General features: G+C 39.9%; 1 protein-coding gene across 2 annotated transcripts in view; it reads left to right on the top strand.

The window, feature by feature from the left end:
• The window catches only part of PCSK5 (proprotein convertase subtilisin/kexin type 5), a 295,959-nt gene that overhangs the window by 98,842 nt on the left and 173,350 nt on the right, over positions 1–23,767 (top strand). The gene's annotated exons all lie outside the window — the stretch shown is intronic.

Here is a 23,767-nt window from a genome sequence, read left to right as displayed (position 1 = left end):
ACTAACTAACAAACAAATGAACAGTAATTTAGTTTGATTGTAATTGTATGTCCTTTGCTGCTGATGGTTAGATATTTCCATTTGAAAGATAGTTTTCTCCTTTGGAGATCAACTTCTTTTTCAATGTTATTCAGCAATTATTTTTAATGGTCCAAGAATCTCTCTGGGAGGCTCTTGGTACTATTCCTGGGGCACCTGGAAGGGCCCAGCACTACCACTGGGGCTCCTGGCGGACAGTTATTTATCTGTTAAACATGGTGCTTCACACAGGGAAGTATAATCCTTTTATAGAATCATAGACATTAGAAGCAGTTATCTAGTCTCCCTGCCACTGCAGGATTTTTTCTACATTATATATACATGGAAATTATTGTAATGTTACTTGCCTGCATTAGAGATTTGCATTAGAGAAGCTATAAGGGAGGAAGCCTTTTCCTTCTCACCACTCCAGAGTTTTAGGCTATTCTTCTTCCCCCCCCAGCCCTACAGTGCTCATGTTACAGAAGCCATCCTTGATTAGTTTTTGTCTGAAACCAATCAATGCTGCAACCATTATGGTCAGAGGGTTTGCTCCAGAAGGATCTGATCTTGCTCCCATTAGAGTCAGTGGCGAAACATCCATTAACTTCAATGGACAAATCCTGCTCCTGCAGCAAAATGGTGGTGGGCTGTGCAGGGTTTGTGCAGCAGAGAGCTCTGCCTTTAGGGACTCCTCGTGTAGTATGGGTGAGATACTGATGGCAAGGGAAGTGGTGCTGCTGGGCCACTTGGATCTTCCTAGCCTCTAGAGGGGAATGACACAAGGAGCTGCAGTGTCTCTTCCAGTCTTTAGGTGGCAATAACTTACATGGCAAGGGTGGGCGGATTCTGCCAAGTGCCCACTCGTCTGTTGTCTCCTCAATGCCCCCAGCCCCTCTGGGTTTGGGAAGAAACGCTTCTTCAAACAAATATTTTGCAAAAATTTCAAGAAAATGTATGGAAAAACAATTGAAAATGAATGCATACAAGATCATCTGCTACAATATTTTCTCATAGCATGAATGTACCGCTTAAAGCTTACTAGCTGTGTTATTTAAGATCTATATATAATATATACATTATGTTTTTTTAGAAAGATATTATAGTAAGATCTGGATGAGAACTAATAAGGGATTTGGTATTAAAACAGTGATATAGGAGGTTGTAAATGACTGGAAAATTCATTTCACACAGAAATCTATTATATTGAAATTGATTAGAATAGCAGATCTAATAAATGATTATTATTAACTATTTTTTATGGGCATATGTTCTAATTCAGGTTCTCTCGTTTGCTGTTGTTTACATGCTCCAAACATTATTTTCTAGACACAAGTAGATGCATGAGCTATTTTCTTCTCCCTATACCATTCTATATCATAGGCACATTTCTTATCCTTTTTTCATACTGATGCTCACTTTACTGAATAATGTCTGTCTTTTCTTTACTAGAAAAATCTCCTAAAACAGTAGTGCAATTAGATAGTAATTGCCAATAAAGCCATATTGCTTTGAAATCTGTAAATATCCTGCAGATGTGGTTTACTGTAATGTTAAACAAAAAGACTCATCAGGAACAAGCTATACAAAACTTGCTGCTATGCTAACTTGGTGAAGCAAGCAGCAAACCCAAGATCACAGACCACGTGTCAACAAGAAAAATGCTAATGATCAAATTGAATCTGTTAGGAGATGCTTCTAGGACATTTGTTAAATAAAACAGAAAAAAAGAAGAAGCAAAATAGACTGCAAAGAGTCTTGCTCTTTTGAAATGTACTATAGCACTTTTCAGTTGAGATTCTTAAAGTGCTGTACACAGAGGCCTATTATCATCCTCATTTTAGTGATGAAAAATTCAGGTACCAAAAGGTCAAGGCCTAAATTGTAAGAAGTGTCTGTAAAGTTTGGGTTCCCAACATCAGGAATCTCTGGCTTGATTTTCAGAGGTGCTGAGTACCCTTAGTACTCAGGGCCAGATTTTTAAAGCTATTTTGGTACCTAAAAATGCAGATAGGCACCTAGTGGGATTTTCAAAAGTGTGTTGGTGCCCTGTTCCCAGTGGCTGTTAGGCACCTATGCATTTTTGAAAATCCCACTAGGTATCTATCTTTAGGTGCCTAAATACCTTTAAATACCCCACTGACTTTCAGCTGGGATTCTGGTTGCTCAATACAGCTGATAATCAGGTGCCAGTTGTCTCAAATTGGTCCCACAAAAATGGAGGCTCCCAAAATCAGTGGTCACTTTTGAAAATGTAGGTCTTAGCGACTGGCCCACGATCATAAATAGAAGTACATATAGAACCCAAATCTCCTGACTCTCAGTTCCTGCTCTAACACTGCTCCAACACGCAACAGTGCATTATAATGTCCCAATTAAAAAGGATAGTGGGACATACAAGTACACATCAGCAGGCTAAGCAAATTTATTTTATAAAGCAATATAATTATGGGGGTGGAGTTATAAGAAGAAATAAAAAGAAATGCTGCAAAACTAAGCAGGTGTCTAAGTGGAGCTTTGCTAGGACACAGCTGGGAAACTTCAGGGTACTGGTACTGTTTGCTAACTTTTCTCTTTTAATCAGTAATGAGGCTTATTAGGAATATAAAATTATGAGCAAGCGTAAATTGGGATTTGTGAAAAGACAGTAGATAAACTTGAATGACGTAAGTTCATTTTGAAATGATGTATAAAAATAAAGTTCTCAGGTAAGTGTAGAGAATGTGGGGGGAAGGAAAAAAAACCTTAAATCAATCTCTTGAACTTTTTAGTCAAAACCAGAGTGGGATGATAGTGTCTTTAACTACTATGGTATGTAGGAGTCCTGCCAGAAGTTTACTTTGGTCTCTACAACTTGGCAGAGAATTGTGAAGCTTGTAAATGGTATGGGCCTATACTATAACTTCTCTTTGCACAGCTAAAGACAGCAGTCAGCTGTGGATGAAGTCATTCTTGCTATGCAAGTCATCTTGTTTTGATTTAATGCTGAGTGCTGCTGCTTCATTCTATGTCTGTTATTTAGCTGTCACCCGTAAACATCATTTTAAAACAACTGTGTCACTTAGCTATCAGAACTCACTGGATAGAATGCAAACAGACTTACTGGGTTACAGCCCCATACCATTGGGTAAACTCAGAAATTAAAGAAACGAAAACAAACGTTAGCAACATTAAAACAAGTTTTCATTTTGGACCACACACAAAAAAAGGCATTTCTCTGTTTCAGGCTGAGATTTTCCTTTGATATTTCAGATCTTAGTAACCTATCTTTTTAAAAAGCAGGACTTCTGATCTGCTCCACATAAGAAAGAAGAAAATCAGGCCCATAATTTCTGATTAGGAGATATATAGTTGCTCTATTGGAATCCAGTTCAAAATTTTGCAGCTTTATATTTAATTAAATTAACACATTTTATTTTAATAACCCTGTATATATATACTTTTTTAAATGAATGAATTTGTATTTTTTACAAGAATGTGTTTGCATATTGACTGTAAGAGTCATGATATAAAAATGCTTTAAATCGGGAATCTTTGCTAGTCTAAAATCATAAAAGGTAAAAAAAAATTGTTTTGGCTTTCTAATAGCTACAGTTCATAGTATCTACACAGCTTTATATGCAGTTGCAAAGGTGGGGAGAGAGTTAATAAGTCACAGTGAGTTTTTTTGCTTCTACTTGGTCCAAAATAATGAGAATGTTTTTTCCAGCAGAAGACCAATATACCCATTCCAAATCATTGCCATTTTTCTTCCTTTGTCAAATTAACACATTTTCCCAATAAAATGACAAAAGGCAATTCGTTTTCTGCCAGTTTATGGAAGTTGTTTTGTAGTGGACAACAGAATCTATGTTTTAAGTCATTTAATCAGAATGTATATTAGATATCAGACAGGCAGAATAGCTTCTAATGCATCCTGGATGGCCAGTAAAGTGACTTCAGTGGAATAAAAGGGTCTATTGACTTTATGGTGTCATTATTCAGATATGGAACCCTGAAGAACTTAATGCAATCTAACACAGAGAATTTGAATTTGTTTGATTGCTCGCTCCAAAAATCAGTCCTAAGAAAATGCCCTTCTCAGTGCAAGACAAAATTGAGCTTTGGTAACACCAAACATGTCCCCTTTAAGACACCATAACAATTTAGAAAGGAAAACTAATTGACGGTATGTGTACTAGTAGACACATGGAGACCAAACCTACAGTGGCGCAGAGTTTCATCAGTTCCAGCTGAAGTCAATGTGAGTTTAGGGACTCAGCATCTCATGCAGTTTCTCTGCAAGTTTAGTTGATGGCTGTGAGGTACTATTAGGAAACTGCAGATTTTGTTGTTGTTGTCCTGTAAATTTATGTCTGGATTTCTTGTTTATGAAAGTGAGGGGCCCAAAAAATATTAGCAAACCTATTAGCAGGCAGCCAAGTGCTATGAAAGCTTTTCCACTGCAGCCCAATCCTGATTTACAACACTGCTACTATCTAGTCTTGGGCCTCTCTGATGGGCCTATAGCTGGTAAGCTCATTTTGTGCTGTGATTTTTAACAGTAACTAAGCAGCTTCAGGCAATATATGGCTAGATCTCCATAGAAGAAGTATATTTTACAAGGAGCAGTATTGGTGATTTAGCAGCTAGCCTCAGAGTTAATACTGATCTAGTTCCCCATGAGAGTGGTAAGAGACACCATTACTCTGGAGATGATGTCATCTTTCTGATTAGATATTAAATCAATGATCTGACCATTTGTTGTAATTAAAGATCCATTGTACTGTTTGCAAGAGTAAAGGAACTAAACCTTGTCTAAAGTCCAGCTTGCATAATCATGTTATGTTTAACTAGATTCCCCTTGCAATTTCATTTCAAGAGCATTCTTCCTCACTACCTGCCCTAAACAATTACGTGGAGTTGCTGTGCACCGTTACCCAGCTGTTGTGTCTATTCATTAGATGGCCGCATTTCAGCGGTAATCCTTACATAATCTTTGTATGCCTTACAGGAGGGTTGAGGGGCTTAATTAATGTTTGTAGAGTTTTGAGATCCTTGGAAGGAACATCCTATAGAAACACAAAGCATGACTACTAATAATCACATCAGACTGTGTGGTGTATTGCTAGTATATGGCCATTAGAGAAATTTGACTTCTGTTCTAAAACAGGGTTGAACCTATGTCTAAAGGGTCTGTTTTCTACACTACATAATCCTCTCCAAAGTTCAGAGTTAGTTTGAATGGTTCTGTTTCTAAAATCAAAAGGAATACATTGGTTTGAAAAGTCATTGAGCTTAACAGATTTCCAGAGGGGGAGGAAAAAAAGAGTGAAAAGAAAATAAATTTCCATTTGTTTGCAGAAGTGTGGGGGTGGGCGGGGGGAGAAATCCCTTTCAATACCTTGGTGTTGGTTACTGAGCAGTATAACTCACTTGAATAATAGATGCGTGAGGAGCAGCAGCCTTTCCTTTCAGACCGTGTTAAAACATAGTCTCATGCTTCACTTTTCCTGTATTTACCCAAGAAAGTTTAATAAAAGCTATCTCCATAGTTCTAATTATTTAAGCTACCCAAAAAGTGGACTCACCGATAAAATACTATTCTGAAGTTCTGTGCCACTACTTCTCTTTCTGATATATGAATTATTGATGATGATGAGTCAGAACATCTCTTCAGATTCTAAGTCCCAGCTGGTCCATGGTGCAACAATATATTAGCGGGAAGATGAACCCTTGTATTGACCTGGGTTTGTGGGGGTTGTGGTAAAGACCTCTTATTTAAGGAAGACAGATTTTTTTTTTCTGGAAGGAATGGGTTTTCTATCCCAAAACTTATCTGTATTTTATAGCTATTCATTTAAGTTGGGGCAGACCACATCTGCAATAAGACTATTTTTATTTTATATAACAGTGTGATAGTCCTGGTTTAACAGGACAGCTGGGTAGGAACTTGAGTAAGAATATAGCAGACCTTATCTTAGAGAAAGCTAAAGAGAGTGATTATGATTCTATTGCACCTGTTTTGTGCCTGTGTAATTCCACAGCCTCAGAAATAACTCTGACATCATAATAAAAAAGGCTGACAAAGGAGGTGCTGTCGTCATCATAAATAGGTCGGAATATGAATGAGAGGCTGCTAGGCAGCTCTCTAATGCCTCATTCTACAAGTCATTACCCTCTGATCCTACTGAGGGTTACCAAAAGCAACTACACCGTCTGCTCAAGAAACTCCCTGAAAAAGCACAAGAACAAATCTGCACAGACACACCCCTAGAACCTCAACCAGAGGTATTCTATCTGCTACCCAAGATCCATAAACCTGGAAATCCTGGACACCCCATCATCTCAGGCATTGGCACCCTGACAGCAGGATTGTCTGGCTATGTAGACTCTCTCCTCAAGCCCTATGCTACCAGCACTCCTAGCTATCTTCGAGACACCACTGACTTCCTGAGGAAACTACAATCCATTGGTGATCTTCCAGAAAACACCATCCTGGCCACTATGGATGTAGAAGCCCTCTACACCAGCATTCCACACAAAGATGGACTGCAAGCCATCAGGAATAGCATCCCCGATACCATCACAGCAAACCTGGTGGCTGAACTTTGTGACTTTGTCCTCACCCACAACTATTTCACATTTGGGGACAATGTATACCTTCAAGTCAGCGGCACTGCTGTGGGTACCCGCATGGTCCCACAGTATGCCAACATTTTTATGGCTGACTTAGAACAATGCTTTCTCAGCTCTCGTCCCCTAATGCCCCTACTCTACTTGCGCAACATTGATGACATCTTCATCATCTGGACCCATGGAAAAGAAGCCCTTGAGGAATTCCACCATGATTTCAACAATTTCCATCCCACCATCAACCTCAGCCTGGACCAGTCCACACAAGACACTACAGTGCTAATAAGCAATGGTCACATAAACACCACCCTATACCAGAAACCTACTGACCGCTATAGTTACCTACATGCCTCCAGCTTTCATCCAGACCACACCACACAATCCATTGTCTATAACCAAGCTCTAAGATACAACCACATTTGCTCCAACCCCTCAGACAGAGACAAACACTTACAAGATCTCTATCAAGCATTCTGAAAACTACAATACCCACCTGCTGAAGTGAAGAAACAGATTGACAAAGCCAGAAGAGTACCCAGAAGTCACCTACTACAGGACAGGCCCAACAAAGAAAGTAACAGAACGCCACTAGCCGTCACCTTCAGCCCCCAACTAAAACCTCTCCAGCGCATCATCAAGGATCTACAACCTATCCTGAAGGACGATACCTCACTCTCACAGTGAGACAGGCCAGTCCTTGCTTACAGATAACCCCCTGAAGCAAATACGCACCAGCAACCACACACCACACAACAAAAACACTAACCCAGGAACCTATCCTTGCAACAAAGCCCGTTGCCAATTCTGTCCACTTATCTATTCAGGGAACACCATCATAGGACCTAATCACATCAGCCACACTATCAGAGGCTTGTTCATCTGCACATCTACCAATGTGATATATGCCCCTCTGCCATGTACATTGGCCAAATCGGACAGTCTCTATGCAAAAGAATAAATGGACACAAATCAGGCGTCAAGAATTATAACATTCAAAAACCAGTCGGAGAACACTTCAGTCTCCCAGGTCACTCAATTACAGACCTAAAAGTGGCAATACTACAACAAAAAAACTTCAAAGAGAGACTCCAACGACAAACTGCTGAATTGGAATTAATTTGCAAACTAGACAACATTAAATTAGGCTTGAATAAGAACTGGGAGTGGATGGAACTATTCCCCCACTGTTACTCATACCTTCTTGTCAATTGTTGGAAATGGGCCATCCTGGTTACCACTACAAAAGTTTTTTTTCTCCTGCTGACAATAGCCCACCTTAACTGATTATGGCAACACCCATGTTTTCATGTTCTCTGTATATATATATCTTCCTATTGTATTTTCCACTGCATGCATCCGATGAAGTGGGTTTTAGCCACAAAAGCTTATGCTTAAATAAATTTGTTAGTCTCTAAGGTGCCACAAGTACTCCTCGTTCTTTTTGCTGATACATACAACACTGCCACCACTCTGAAACCTGTCTAATAGAGTGGAAAATCTGGCCCACTGAATCTTCTATTGGTGTTGTGCAGCTAAAGCACACATATCCAGATATACTATTGATTTCCTCTTACTATACCATCAAAAATAACCTTTAACTACAAGTTGGATAGAGCACCCACACAGTAACAGTCAAAAGCTGATGACTAAACTATAAGCTGCTAACCAAAAGTGGAGTTCCATAACTCTAAACTAATGACTTAGGGTTTCATTAGCCATGGAATGTTTTTGTAAAATACTTGAAGGGCAAATCTTTAGGGGATCCCTTTCTCTCCCAAATGATAAAATGTGGTTGAACAAACTTAAACTGAAATACAAACTAAGAGTTATGTACTTCCCCAGCTCTTTGGAATTGTGGCAGGCTGGGAAAGTTGCTAGCAGCAGGTCTGATATTAGAAAGCACAGGACAGGCTGTGAAGGGAAACAAATGGTGGGGTATACCTCATTGCGTCTTTGACTTAAGTTTACTACCCCACTTACCCTGTACTGTACATAACAGCATAAGCATAGGGTGCCTGGCCATGTACAATCCAGCACACCATGCCTCATTCAGGCCATGTGGGGTACCCAGTTTATAGATCTTTTGAGAGTTATCCTGCCATACTAGTTCAGTCTGGGGAAGACGCTCCCCAAACCCTTTTTTCTAGCAGAGGCGTAATCCAGCACCCTCTGAAGTCCATGTTAAAACTCCCTTAGAAAATGTAGTTGTGCCGGATTGATGCCTTATTGCATCAACACAAAGAAGGGTAGGGTTTAGCTCTATTTTGAGAGGGATTCACCTAACTTGAAATGCAACCAGCTCTAGAGAGAAAACTGTCTGTTTAATAGTGCACAGCAGCATCACATAGAATTTAGGACAGAACACAATACCATAGCCAGTTGATTGCAGTGGGAATTAAAGTAGGCAGAATGTAATTGCCTAAGCTGGAATTTGGCCAGGACACCACGGTTTCAGAATACCCTATTCCTTTCTTAACTGTTGTTCTGGGATTGAAATAATCACCACATATCCAAATAAGGTCTGCAACCTGGATAAAATAGCAGGCTGTTAGCCAAGTGACCCACCAACACATCACTTTGCTGTTCCTCTGCTTTACCTCACCTCTCCCTGCTTCCTCAGAGCAGTGTTCTTGTATATTTCAGTCATTTGCCTCACAGAAGAACAGAGAGAAAAGAGGGAGGAGGTGCCCCTTTCAAGGGAAAAATCTCACCTTTCCAAAAGCTTTTCCCCCAACCTTTTCTTTAGCAATGGATGGGTGTCCTTTGCTGCCTGAGGATGATTGGGAATGAGAATTCCAGCTTGCCTTCCTGTAATTTTTAGGAGCTTTTTCTGTCATGCTTGATTTTATATTTTTGTCTTTGTGTTTTTAGTACAACCAGCTCTATCCATTTGATGAGTTATTTTTATGTGTTTTGTTTTTTCCCTGCTATACAGAAATGATAAAGCTCTAGTGTGGAGGTTTTGGAAGAAGGGGAATTGCTTGCTCTGGCACTTGAGATATCATTGGCTGCATAATTTCTCTGTCAGTCTGAATGAGAAGTCTGAATCACAATCAATAGCGATTGATGATATATTGTAATGCACCAGAGGAAGAAGTGGGAAAGGAGGAGAGGAAGTTAGAATGTCACTGGAAATTTATTCACAATGAGGAGGAGCCAGCACCATAAAATTAAGATGACAAGGGACAATAAAATTCGAAGTGAGGCTTGGGGATCGGAGAAAGTATTACACAACAAGATTTGGGCTGTTTATGGAGCATGGGAATTCCATCATGGCTCTTTCGGCACACTCAGATTGTAGTCTCTTTTCCTCCCACATTCATTTCTTTTATTAAAGGGACACTGTGAACTTTTTAGTAAGTTACTAATCTTAAAAAAATCTAGTGTCTGAGAGAGATCATTTTAAATAGTATTTCAGAGTGGTAGCCGTGTTAGTCTGTATCAGCAAAAAGAACGAGGAGTACTTGTGGCACCTTAGAGACTAACAAATTTATTTGGGCATGAGCTTTCATGGGCTAAAACCCACTTCATCAGATGCATGGAGTGGAAAATACAGTAGATAATAGCCCACTTTAATTGATTTGTCTCGTTAGAGTTGGTATGGCAACGCCTTTTCATGTTCTTTGTGTATATATATATATTCCTACTGTATTTTCCACTCCATGCATCCGATGAAGTGGGTTTTAGCCCACAAAAGCTTATGCCCAAATAAATTTGTTTGTCTCTAAGGTGCCACAAGTACTCCTCATTCTTTTTAAATAGTATGCCCTTGTTTGTTTAATCCCTTTAATATATTTTATAAGGATTTTTCTGTTGTGCTGTTGATGTTCATAATGGTCTCTTCAAGACTTTAGCAAAAGGAGAAATGGACTATAGGCATGATCATGTAAACACTTACTGACACGTGTGAGCAGTCCTATTGACTTCATTGAGACACTTTATGTGCATAGATGTTTGAAGGACTGGGGCCTTAGAGCTTGTCTTTATGGGGAAATTAACCAGAATAGCTATTGTGGAATAAACTATTCTGCAATAGTTATTCCTCCCCATGTGGACACTATTCCAGAATGGAGAGTCCTCTGGGGAGCTATTCTGAAATAGCTGTTCTGATCAATTTCTCCATGCAGACAAGCTCTAATGGAAGGAAGAGTGAAACTCTCTAGACAGAGTGCAGTCAAATGCATGAAGGAAACAAATTGAAGAGAAAAAAAAACAGACACATTTTATTTGCTAACTTCTTAAAATCATCACAATCTTAGGGGTTAAATATAACAACTGTAGGTATACAAGCTTCAGAGAAATGTGTTATTTTTTAAAATAGAGTACTTATCACCATGGCAGCTTGGTGACCTCCAGAAACATCACTATTCATGCTGCTAGCCATAAAGATAAACATGACAAAAAGAAAGAAATCCATCATATGGAACTGTATTGGCTCCATTATGGGTCATCAGCAAGGTTGGAATGCAGAGGCTTTACATCCACAGGCCAGACCCCTTCGCGCCTCCTTACTCGAAATAAAGGAGTAACTGATAGCAGTGGCTGTTCTCATCTATGTGGGCCGGCCACTAGAGGAGGACACAACACATGCTTGGTCAGTGGTTTACATGCTATTTTCTAGTCTTCAGAGGAATGTTGGGAAGTGGGCATCAGCAGTTCTATTCCTGGCTCTGGAGAGGAAATTGGACTAGTGTTTATAGACAGCAGAGACAAGCACATAAAATTGACATTATTTCTGAATGTCAGTGTTGCTAACTAGATGAGCCTTTGGTTGTCATTTTGGAGAAATGAGTGTTATTCTCAGCTTTGGTAGAAGTAACTTGTGTAGCCTCTCAATTATTCCAGGTGTAAAATGGGAGGAATTAATACTTTTCTACCTTTACCCTAATGATATACATTTTAAGTAATAAGGGCTGTGAAATTAACAGAAAAGCAATTTTCCACTGCTTTTCCACATGTCAGTGGAAAAGCAGACTCCTGGCCCTTAACCAAACACTCCGTTTGCTACGCTAGAAGGGAAGCTGCTGATGTTACTGATGCTGTGTCCCTGCTATCCGAAGTTGTAGCCAGTACCTACTATGTAGGTGGTTCTAATGAGCTCTGCTGGGCTGGAGCATGTTCATTGCAGATAGAAGGTTTGGAAATTTCAGCAACAGTTCTCTAAGAAGTTCTACAGGGCATATGCAAATTACACTTTTCAGAGACATATAATTTAGCCAAATCTGGGCAGATTTTCATGGTGACAGCAAAAGGCACCTATGGCCCAAGGACTTTTACCCTGCCAAATTTCCAATTTTCTGCTCCAAAGTATTGAAGCATGGAAGTTTGTCAAAAAATGATTGGAAAAATTATTTTGTATTGGAAAAACTTTCCCCCTAATCTCGTTCTCAGAAACACTGAACCATTTTCATGCTGAAACTTTTAAAATAAAATTCTGCCTGAGGCAGAGAACAAATGTGGACATTTTAGTGTGAGTGGTTAAGTTTGGCAAATTTAAAAGCAACTGAAAACAGGAACTTACAATAGAAAGTATCAGGCAATCTTAACTTTAGGTATTGGTATACGTTCTGCCTATAATTCATTTTCTACAGTATTTTGTAATTTCCTGTGTTTCTTGGTCATCCATAGCATTAGATTCTCCTTTCACAATGGAGCAACTCCATTGTTTAAATTGAATGGTCTTAATTCTCCAATGTATTGCATTGTATGTAAGCAGCTGCATCTTAAATCAGTTTTTAAAAGGTTATACAGTACTGGTAAATTAACAGGGGCAAACTAAACTGGCACAAGCTACATTTAAAATGATATGAGTGTCCACACACAAAGTGGTGCTGGTTAAACTAATACATAGGTTTAACTTCATACCTTTAGTTAATTTAAACCAGTGGAACATTGTGAGTAGACCAGGCTTAAGAGGCTGATATCAATTAGGTAGCACATTTAAAAACACATCAAAACATCATGTCTGTCCCTCTGCTGATGTTTCCTGTTGAGATAGATGTGTACCTTTCCATCTCCCCTTCCGAGAGTATAACACCTTTTCTTTTTTTTAACGGAATGCTGTCTGGCACATTGACGATGGAAATTACAATCTGATAGCCTCTGTGTAATATGGAACATGTTTGCATGGACACTGAGTGTGAAAGGCACTTGGGGGTAGACAGGAAATGTGGAAAAAAGAGAAGAAGAAGTGGGAAAGCTGCTGAGAAGATTATCATCTGGTAAATTGTGGCCTGTCAACAACCAGCCAGCTCTTGTCAGGAGCGAGGAAGGGTCATTTCACAGGTTAATGCTTGAGTACTGCATTAATGCAGATTTTGAGGAAGAGGACAGTGGCTGCTGAAGGGGAGTGAGAGCTTTTTCAGAGCCAGTTTTCCTCTGCAGATGTATTCAGTATTTGTCTTGTGCGCATTTGCACATACAGACAACAGAGCCTTTCAAATTTCCCTGCTAGCAGTAGAAGGACCAGCAGCTCAGATGTTATAGGATTCTTGTGAAGTGCTGCTGTATTGACAAAGGAATGAATAGCAGGGGCTGTGGACACCGAACCCATTATCCAAAGTTGCTCCAAAAGTTGATCACTTTACATGTGTAGCCCAGAGTGAACTGCAGCTCACTTGAATAGACTGGGTTGTATTGGTGTGAGATTGTAACTTTTCCTTTAGTGCGTCATGTCAAACCTGTTTTATTAATTCCCAAAGGGCATATCTCCTGTTTAAGACTATAAGGCTAGGTCTGCACTAGGGGGAGGGATCAATTTAAGATACGCAAATTCAGCTACGCAAATAGCGTAACTGAATTCGACATATGCTATTCAACTTACCCCGCTGTGAGGATGGCGGCAAATCGACCGCTGCGGCTCCCCCGTCGACGGCGCTTACTCCTCCTGACGAGGTGGGAGTACACGCGTCGATTCAGGGATTGTTTTATCCGTCTAGATGAGACGCGATAAATCGATCACCGAGAGATCGATTTCTACCTGCCAATCCGGGTGGGTAGTGTAGACTAGCCCTAAGTAACACCAATTGAAACTGGAGGGAAGGAGCCAACCCTGACTCCCCACAAGCAATGCATCACTTAAAGTGATGCTGCTATAGAATGTTCCGAGAGACAGTCTTGAGCTCCAAGAACTTATACCCAAATAGGCATTATTTGGTGGCAGATTAATTCATTTTTAATGTGCTGTGATCAGTCTGTAAATGGATGATCCTGAAACAGGATTCTGAAGATTCTCACCAACATATAGAATTGCTCCTGGAAGTGGCCTATTACACTCCAAAAAGCTCCCTTCTTCTCTTCCCTTGGAGGAATGAACTTGGGTTAATACACTTGTCATAGTTTTGCATTGATACTGACTTGTATATTGAAATGCACATGGGATGAATTTTAGTGTGGTGCAGAGCAACATGTAAAAAGTTCACCAGCTTTCCATAGCCCAACACAGAATGCCACAGTGGGGACTAAGCCTGAGGCAGGCTTATGTTTATGTGGACACATTGTCCCCAGCACCCAATATAATTATGCAGAGAGGCAGTGGGTATTATTTTTACAATAGCAGCAACCATGCATCTTGCCCCTGGTTGGTGGGCGGGGAGGATTTTACCTCCCCAACTGTTCCACCTTCACAGAGCTCGATTACTAGGGCTTCATGTATGCAGAATGGATTTCAACCAGAGGTATCTGAGGTAATAAATAAATAAATATATATATTACTCCAGAAGTAATAAATATATATATTCCGCCTATATTTTCCCTTATATGAAAATATTTACATTTGTATGTATTGTATATATTTATACATTGATGGTTGCTTCTGTCTGTTGCTCACAGCATCTATATCTTTGTGTCAAAAAATGGTGCTTCTGTGACTCAAACCTATACTACATTGAGCTTCTTCATGATTTGTTCAGGTGGAACTCATAGCTTTCTTTATCTACCCAGGAGTTTGAGCTTCAGTAGAGGTGTTATTGCATAACCATTAAATGCTAGGACATCAAAATGTAGCAGGAACTAATTTCAAGGGTTATATTAATGGTCTGTGCTTTTTATTGCAAACTGGAGAGAACTAATTCCATTCTTCTCTTCAGCTATAAAGATTCAAGAATGAGAAATTACTTAGATTGGCTGCTTTTACACAATCATCACAATGATCTTTGCTGTGTAAATTTTGCACAAATCTTGGTCTGTCTCCCTCCCTCATTAAGTTGTTTAACAGAGTAGCTAATGTCAGCATTTTCTAATTTAAACCCCATTCAGAGGGTTAGAATTTGGGCCTCTGCTGTGTGTCATGGGGTGAAGCAAAACTCCCTTGTCCCTGTAGATTTAGATGGGGGAAGGGGAAAATGTAGCAACACAAGGATTTCCCTTCCACTGTCGATCTGCCATGGCTTCACTGGGCTACACACAAAAAGGGTGGTTAAGAAGCCATATTTATAAGAAGCCATAAGCAAAAATGATAGGATTACTTAATGCTGTTTAAAGCTCATCCTCAATATCCTATGACCCTCATTCTATCCAGAATCTCTCTGCTTGGGGATAGCCTCTGCTTGTATGGCTGAGGAGCCAAGAAGTTGAGACCACAGGTTCTCACGGAGTCCCAGCCTCCAGTTGTTCAAGCCACACTCCCTGCTTCTACTATTTCTCTGGAACAGCGGGATGTCAGGGAAGAATTACTATTATCAAATATTTGTGTGTAGCATTCTAGATGTGCATGGCATTGTGAATTGGGTTTGCGTCTGATCTGACTGGGACACCAGTTTATCTCCATTAAGTTTGTTGTAGTTACTCCTGTTTTGCACTAGTGTAAGTGAGCTAAGAATCAATAATACATTTCCTCCCCTAAGGAGCTTGCAATCTAACTCATATAAAAAGTAATAAAGAAAGAGAGACTTCGCAGCTTTTTTTATTAATTTGTTCCCTCTCTTCTACCATCATTTTTTTTCCAGAAAAGGCGTGTACATACAGCCTTTTGATTTAAAAACTCACACTGAGCTAAAATGTGGTGTATAAGATGTTGGCAAGAATTTTTTTATATATACATATAATTGGGACTAAAATTATTTGCTACATTTTTAGTTAACTTATTTCATATTCTTGGTATTGTGTGTGTATATATATATTACTCCAGAAGTACTTGTTCATCTTATATTTTTCCCTTAGAATATTTTTCCCTTGGAAAACACTTACATTTGTATGTGTTTTATATATGTTTAGAGTTAACCATGTTTTTAAATTATAACTGCTCAGTTAATTGCACTGAAGAAGAGACAACAAGGGTCAGATTTTTAAAGGCATTTAGTCACCTAAAAATGCAGATGGGCATTGCAGATAGTGGGATTTTAAAAGCAAACATCTAACTCTGACAAAATTCCCAGTGTCTTAGATTGGAGCAGGATTGGCCCCTACTAAGAAAAAAATGTTTTAGCTATAATTTGCCTTAAACAGAAATAATAATCAGGCTTCAACTTTGCAAACCCATTGTTGTAAACAATTGACAAAAAATATGATAGCTACTAAATACACAGGATGGTTTTGCAGTTTCCTTGGAAGCATGAATTCCAATTCTTTGGACTCACATAATGCATATTATTCAATAGAAAGCTGATGGATGTGGACTTCATTACTATGGTACTATGTTGCCTTATTCAGCCCGACCGCTTGGAAAATCAGGGCCAGATTCTCCACTGCCTTGCTTCTTACATTGTCATCTATGCTTGGGAACAGTGAGTGCAAAACCCCTACCATTCTGAACTGGGAGACTGATCTTTAGGTGAATTACTTGGAAGAAAAGCATATACTGTCTCTCCCACTCAGAGAGTGTCATAGCCTCTAGTCACAAAGTGATGCTGCTTCTTTCCCCTTTGTCTATAGGGCACTATTATGGCATTGCTCTATATTATCAGAATATGTTGTTCCCATGAGTATCAATAGAGTACTAACAGTGATCAAGTGCTCAGCTCCAGAAAATGGATGCCCATCAATTTTTGGCTCTTGACCATTTCCCTGAAATGCATCCTCTCCCTATCTTTGGAGTCTTGCGTGTATATAATAGCTCTCGGTGGGCTATACAGCAATGATCCTTGTACTGCGTTGCTGGTTCCTACTGAACATGGTAGTGACTATAACTTGTTTCCTTCGGTTTACTTTCCTCTGCTGATTTGCACTTTGTCAATAAAAGTTGACTCACACACAGTATTATTCATAATATAACTAATACATGAAGCTATTAAGTCCAGCAGACTGAGAAGTATAGATCTGGGTATAATTCCCCTTCTCTGATCTCCCGGATTGTTGTTATCTGGGACCTAAGGGGAATCTCTTCAAGATGCCTAGTAATACTCCTTGATGTCATACTCTGAGCAGATAGAGGCTGTTCTTTCCCCACTATAACACAACATTTAGCAATTTATATGTAGGCTGACTTGTCCTTCTGATATTTGTAAAATTTAATGTATTGTCTATTAATTCCCTTTGCTGCTTCCTGCAATTTCAACTCCAGTACAGCATGTCCAATCAGATATTGTATCATCAGATATGTAACACTGCATGGAAGCAGTTAAGCTGCTTCATTTATTCCTGTAACACTTCCATTGCAAGTCCCAGGACTGGAATGTTTGGAATAGCTATTTATTTTGTTTTACATAACTGGAAATATTTACCAGATAAGCTTCTAACTTCCTCTTGCTCTGTTTTTCTAAATTCAGAGAGTCATCTTTCCTTTTTTATTCTCATTATCTGGAAATAATCAAGGGGAAACAGTGTGTCCTGAATCAAGCGCCAGTGTCTGAATCCAGCAGCTCATCTTCCTAAATGAACAAAGAGTCAGAAAAGAAATAAAATGAAATCTGATTTTCTGGATTTTTGTTTTTTACTTTGCGGTTCCGCCCCCCACCCCCCCGTCATATTTTTAAAAGCATTCTCTGCCACTTTTTTTTTCTTTTCCTCTTTTATTGAAATCCGAAGAGCAAGTAGATCCTATGCAATTTTTCCAATATCTTCATTTATTTATTTGACATTGAGCTAACTTTATAGAACAACAGACAAGCTCTTAAAAGATGTTTTCTTTATCTGAGGAAGTAGATTCCTGCAGGTTCTAAATCCATCCCAGACACCACTTGGGCAGAATTAATAGCAAGAATTATCCTTTTTTCCTTTTCAAGTACTGTTACAAGTTATCTAGCACATAACTTTAGGTGCCACATTGCTGATGCTTGCTTTAGAAACCAAAAATCTTGAAATGTTGGATGTAGGTTGAGCTACTCACCAGGAAATTCTTACCAGAATTCAGTTGTCACTATAGAATCTTTGAGCTACTGTGCGAGGCTCTTAGGTGCATTCACCTTGGAGCCACCATATACAGTGTTTCATAAAGACAAGGTGCAGCTCCGCCCACACCCCAAGTTCCTTCCAAAGGTGGTCTCACAATTCCATCTCAGCCAGGACATTTGTCTGCCGGTGTTTTTTCCCAAACCCCATGCGGACCCGAGTCACCGCATCCCTCACACCCTGGATGTCTGTCAAGCGTTGGTGTTCTACTTGGAGTGCACCAAGCCCTTTCATAAATCCATGCAGCTGTTCGTGGCCATGGCTGAGAGGATGAGAGGCCTCCCGGTGACGGCGCAGCAAATCTCGTCGTGGATTACGGATTGCATTCAGGCGTGTTATGACCACGCAGGTGTTCCGGCCCCGGAGGTCATGTCCCACTCAACCATGGTGCAAGCAGCTTCAGTGGCTTTCCTGGCACAGGTCCCGATCCAAGAGATCTGCAGGGCAGCCACCTGGTCATCAGTGCCTACCTTCACGACCCACTACGTGGTCAACCAGCAGGCTCAGGAGGACGCAGCGGTTGGCAGGGCGGTCCTCCGATCGATTGTTCCATGACTCCTACCCTCTTCCAAAGGTAAGCCTGTGATTCACCTAATGTGGATTGGACGTGAACAAGCACTCGAAGAAGAAAGAACGATTACTTACCTTCTCGTAACTGTTGTTCTTCGAGATGTGTTGTTCACGTCCATTCCACCACCCGCCCTCCTACCCCTCTGTCGGAGTCGCCGGCAAGAAGGAACTGGAGGGGGTCGCGCCAGCAAGGGTATATATGCACAGCGCAGTGGCGCCACTCGGGGGGCCTCGCTGGCCCGACAGGTACCACTAAGGGAAAAGTTTCCAACGCTCGTGCACGCAGCGCGCGCACACCTAATGTGGAATGGACGTGAAGTTTTTTCTTCTGGAATAGCAGAGCAGTCGAAATACAGATTTTCCCCCTTATTGATCTGCTAAGTAGCATTGGCAGAAATAGTGGGATTTTGGCTTCAGCCTCCTTCCATCATCTACTGTTTTCTTTTTAATCAAGGAGAACTTGTTCTACTCTGGAGAAGAATGTAAAAAGAAAGCTCAACATTTGTTCAAAATCTGAAAGAATCGACCAAAATAACTGAGACTATTAGGATCAAATTGAAGAACACTCATTGCTATATAAGACTGAAAAGTCAGAGTCCAGTTGTGTGAGAAGCGAGTTTATGAAATGACTGATTACCTCACTGCAGAGACAGATATTTTTGACGGAAACATGGTGGGATTGTCCTTACTGGCTAGCTGGACATGATTGGCAGCTCTGGATCTCTGGACTGTGCTCTATTTACCTAATTCTGTCTATCTAGGTTCTTTTATGGAATGCATCACCTTAGTATCTGAGCACCTCACAGACATTAATAAAATTTACCCTCACAGTGCCCCCATGAGGAAGGAAAGTATTACTACCCCAAGATCGCACACCCTGGCAGAGCTCGGAATTGAATCCAAGTTGCCTGAGTCCCAGTTTAATACTTTCATTACAAGACCATCTTTGTATCTGGAGAGCTTCTGTGAACTTCTTGGCAGAAGGAGTGTGCTAGGTGGCTTTGCTCAGTCCCTGTCTTCTGCTGCTTTGGGGGCTTTTCTGCTCCATTTTACTTTTATTTGCTCTCCTGTACACATTACAGTGGATGAGAGCACAGGGGGCTAGGACAGTCGAATGTGAACAGTTGAGAAGAATTTAAATACAAAAACTCAAGGACCTTTGAGATATTTGCACTGGATTACAGTTTGATCACCACTAGGGTTAGGTGAACTGTTCACAGCAAACTGTTTATATTGACAAGTTTAGTTTCTGTCCTTTATTTCTAATTATTCATTAACAGGCTCTAATTTTGAAATATTTATTTGTTATTTGGAGTTATTAACCAAATAATTGGTGTAACTATATTTCAGCCTGCAGTATCAACTGTTCCCAAACTTTTCATTATGCCTGTTGCTTTGAGCGTTCACTATTCACACTGGTGATTGCAGCCATCTAATTCACATACTAGTGTTTGGGCTTCCTGACTCGATTACTTGCAAGCACATAAAAAGCTTTCCAAAATGCCTGCACGCACAGTGTGTTGTTGTGAGTACTCATGCAAACACATAACAACATAGATATGACTCTCTTTCTGCCAGCATTCATTTGTACAAAAGTTTACTCATATGGGGGGAAAGAATAAAAAGTACTTCAGATACTGTAGAAGCAAATGCGAGGAGGTTACTGTTGGGTTGTTTTATTCTGGAACAAAATTGTTGGGAATATCTTTTTACAGTATTCACCCAACTCAATTCTGCACTGAGAGACTGATGAATAAACAACTATAGTTTTGTTAGTTACCATTTCCAACCATCCACCTTTCCAACCTTAATGTTAATCTTGATGGCATGTCAAATTCTCTGGTTCAGTGGTGTGCAATTTTCTGCTCTCTGATCAAAGAAGGCCTCTTTAGAATATGACTACACCTCTACACAGCAGTCTGTTCTGTGAATTGTTAGCAATAGTCAGCATACCTTTCAGACATGCTTCTGCCATTAAGCTTTTACCTGTTAAGGGATATCACCCTTGTGAAGCAAGTAGAAGTGAAATTTAACTGTAGAAACAAAAGGAAAAGATATGCAGGTCAAGCAGGACAGTTGGCAGGCTGAAAACAATACATATGTTTGTATATTATTCAGCAGGACTTTCTTGCTCTGTATCAGAGGGGTAGCTGTGTTAGTCTGAATCTGTAAAAAGCTACAGAGACAAAGCGGGCATTCACCCACGAAAGCTTATACTCCAATACATCTGTTAGTCTTAAAGGTGCCACAGGACTCTCTGTTGTTTCTTGCTCTGGTGGCTCCTGGTTTCACAGAATGCATCTTCATTTTAAAATCTTGGTTACATCTCAAACTCAACAATGCTTTTGGAATGGGAGGAGGGAAGAGGAGGAGGAAAGCAGTAATGTATACAGAAACAATAATGTATATTACATCATTCTTCATCCCTTTTATCTTTGCTGATTTTCAAGGATTTGCCAGCATGGAGCACACCTGTAGTCAGAGTTATAAAATCTGCTTTTACTTAGGGTAATTTTAAGTGGGCTAAGTGAACCAGTTCAGAAAACAAATAAAAACTGGACTGAACCTCAGCCCAAGCACTGAACCAGAAGTATTTGTGTGAAAGCAACATGTTGATAAAGCTAAGCAAAAATCTTTCCATGGGGAAAAGAATGTAATATTTTCTTGAGACTCTTAAAGGTAACCTGCACTTATTCAGTAAAAAGAAAAGATTCCACTAACTGTTCTGATAAACTTCAATGGGAATCCAGCAAATCATTGATTTTAAACTTAGTTTTAGAATATCAGCATTTTTAAAAATGTTTTAAAATCATATTGCATGTTACTTCCCTGAACCAAAGAAGCCAGTCCTGTGCGCTAAAGAGAGTTCCATAACACTTGGGATATCACAATGATAATATATATTTAGAATCTAAGGTGATTGCATTTTGAGTAGTGAAAGCTTGTGATCTATGACTTTAGGGAACATGAACAGAAAAAAATGCAGTAAATTGTAAAGAAACTGTGTACCATATGTCCCTCGTACCCTTTCCATTTAGAACATTCAGCACGTGTTTTGTGTTCTTTTGTCTTTTAACTAAATATGGCAGGTCATCATTCAAGGAACACTGACTGTAAAAGCAGCAAGCTATGTAAATGCCTCCATGGAAGAAGGGCATGGGTTTGCCGTGAAGAGCAGCATAGTTGGGAGAATCCATTTCATGCAAATAGGGGTACATTTTATATGAGAAATTCATCAAAGTTTGTCAGAGTTCCAGAAGGGCTAAAATTTAGGGAGGGAGAGGTACTAGAGACAATGTCGGATCTGATATCTCAGGTGGTGTAAGTCAGATTCCTTAACACTCAGTTACTCTCCCCCTTAGGGCTGTTTACACTCATGTGCCAATTTGTAAGAGCCCATGACTTTGCCCACACTGAGGTTTTGACCACTGGTCTAGCCATAGGAATGAGGCCAAGATAACTGTCATGGTCCTTTCTGAGGGACCTATGATCAACATGCAGACTGGAGATGATGGTGCTCTTGTAACAGTCACCCAGCTGCTGCGTGCTTGGCCCATTGCCCTTATTTAGATAGTTCCAGCCTTAAACCACCAATAGATACATGCTGAGGAAAGCTTTTAGGAGTATGATGCTTCAAGACAAGAGAAGGCTTTATTGTCTTGTAAATAGAAAGACTTCTGGAACTAGTGCCTGAGTTCTGAAAGTGCTGCTTCTGGCCTACCTTCTTCACTTTAGTCTTGTAATTTGGGCTAGTTAATTATATAATTATCAGATTTGGATGATTATTAGGTCATCATAATAGATGCACACTGTGGGCCTAAACTCTCTACTGTTGAAGTCAGTGGAAATTTTGCCATTAACTTCAATGAAAGCAGGATCAAGCTCTGTAAGAATAGTAATGCTGTGTGTGAGTAAGAAGAGGATGGCAAAAGAAAGAGCATTGTTATCCTCTCTTTGATATGTATTGTGTTCCTCATGGCACAGCCAGGCTTTCTTAATTTGCCATGCCTTCAATTAAGTATAGACCTGGAGAAGTTCCCTATCTCAGTGCCCAATTCCTGTTCACAAGGAGAAATGTAGCATGTGTAAGAGTGATGAATGCCCCTTCCCTTTTCTTATGAAGAAGCATTACTGCAAGTTCTCTCTGTAAGGTGGGAAGACTCCAGAAGGCAGTAAGTCCAGCTTTAATTAAGGTCTTCACAAGTAGGTTTTGACATATTTCTGGCTTGCCATTAATGACAGACAGACAGACTTTCTCCACATAGAAAAGCAACAGAAAGAATGAGGAGAGGAGAAAATTGATTCTTGCTTGTAGGTTTTCTTTAAAAATCTGGGTTCTATCCATCTTAGACACAATATATAGAGATAATTTTCAAAAAGAACTCAGCCAGGCACAGATACCTGGCATGGAAAATTTCAACCCAAGCATTTAAAATTTGGCAGAGCATAAGCAATTAAAAACTGGGACTTATAATGGACTTTTACTTTAGACATAGATGCCAGCTCTGCCCAGAGCCATCCCTTAAGTAGGGCAAATCGGGGCAACTGCTTTGGGGGTCCCAGCGCAGTCGGTCCCAGAAGAGAGGAATCCGCCAATTCTGCCCCAGGCTCTGCATCCCTTAGGGACGGCCCTGGCTCTATAATAAATTGGGAGGAGGTTGGTTTGAAATATGACAGCTTCCTTCCTTTACCTGAATGCTGTTGAGCTTGCACCATCTTTGAAAGGGTTTTTCCACACTCCTGTTTCTAAAACAACAACAACAAATAAAGCTCATTTCTTATTTCTAGTTAGCATACCCGTCTTGTAGATTGGCAAAATATTATAACCAAGATTTCCTTCATTCTTTCATTCTACAGCACTACATCATCTTGACATTAACACAAAGGACAAGTGCACAACCCTTTTAGCCAAGCATCTTTTTAAAGTGCCATTTAAAAGCCTGGGAACTTGTTTCTATACATTATAAATATAAAAGGAGCCAAGGAAATGAAGCACAGACCCTTGAAAGTTTCTCAAGGCATGTCTCTGTAGGATGTCAAGCATAAGTTTTTCTGGGACTGCACCAACATCCTAGTGGGGTGGTGGTTAAATGTTTTGTGTAATGCAAACATTCAATAAAGGGGCCGTTTGTTGTCATTTATGGTATATGAATTAATGTAGGCTTTAAGCTAGATGTCATTGTCTTCATTCAGTATGTGTAGTTTGAAATTTTTCTGAGTTCATACGCAGTAGAAATTT

Source organism: Malaclemys terrapin, chromosome 6, assembly GCF_027887155.1.
Source record: "Malaclemys terrapin pileata isolate rMalTer1 chromosome 6, rMalTer1.hap1, whole genome shotgun sequence".
NCBI classification, from domain to species: domain Eukaryota; kingdom Metazoa; phylum Chordata; order Testudines; family Emydidae; genus Malaclemys; species Malaclemys terrapin.
Note: the sequence above shows the minus strand (reverse complement) of the source record. Positions and strands in the feature narration are given on the sequence as shown.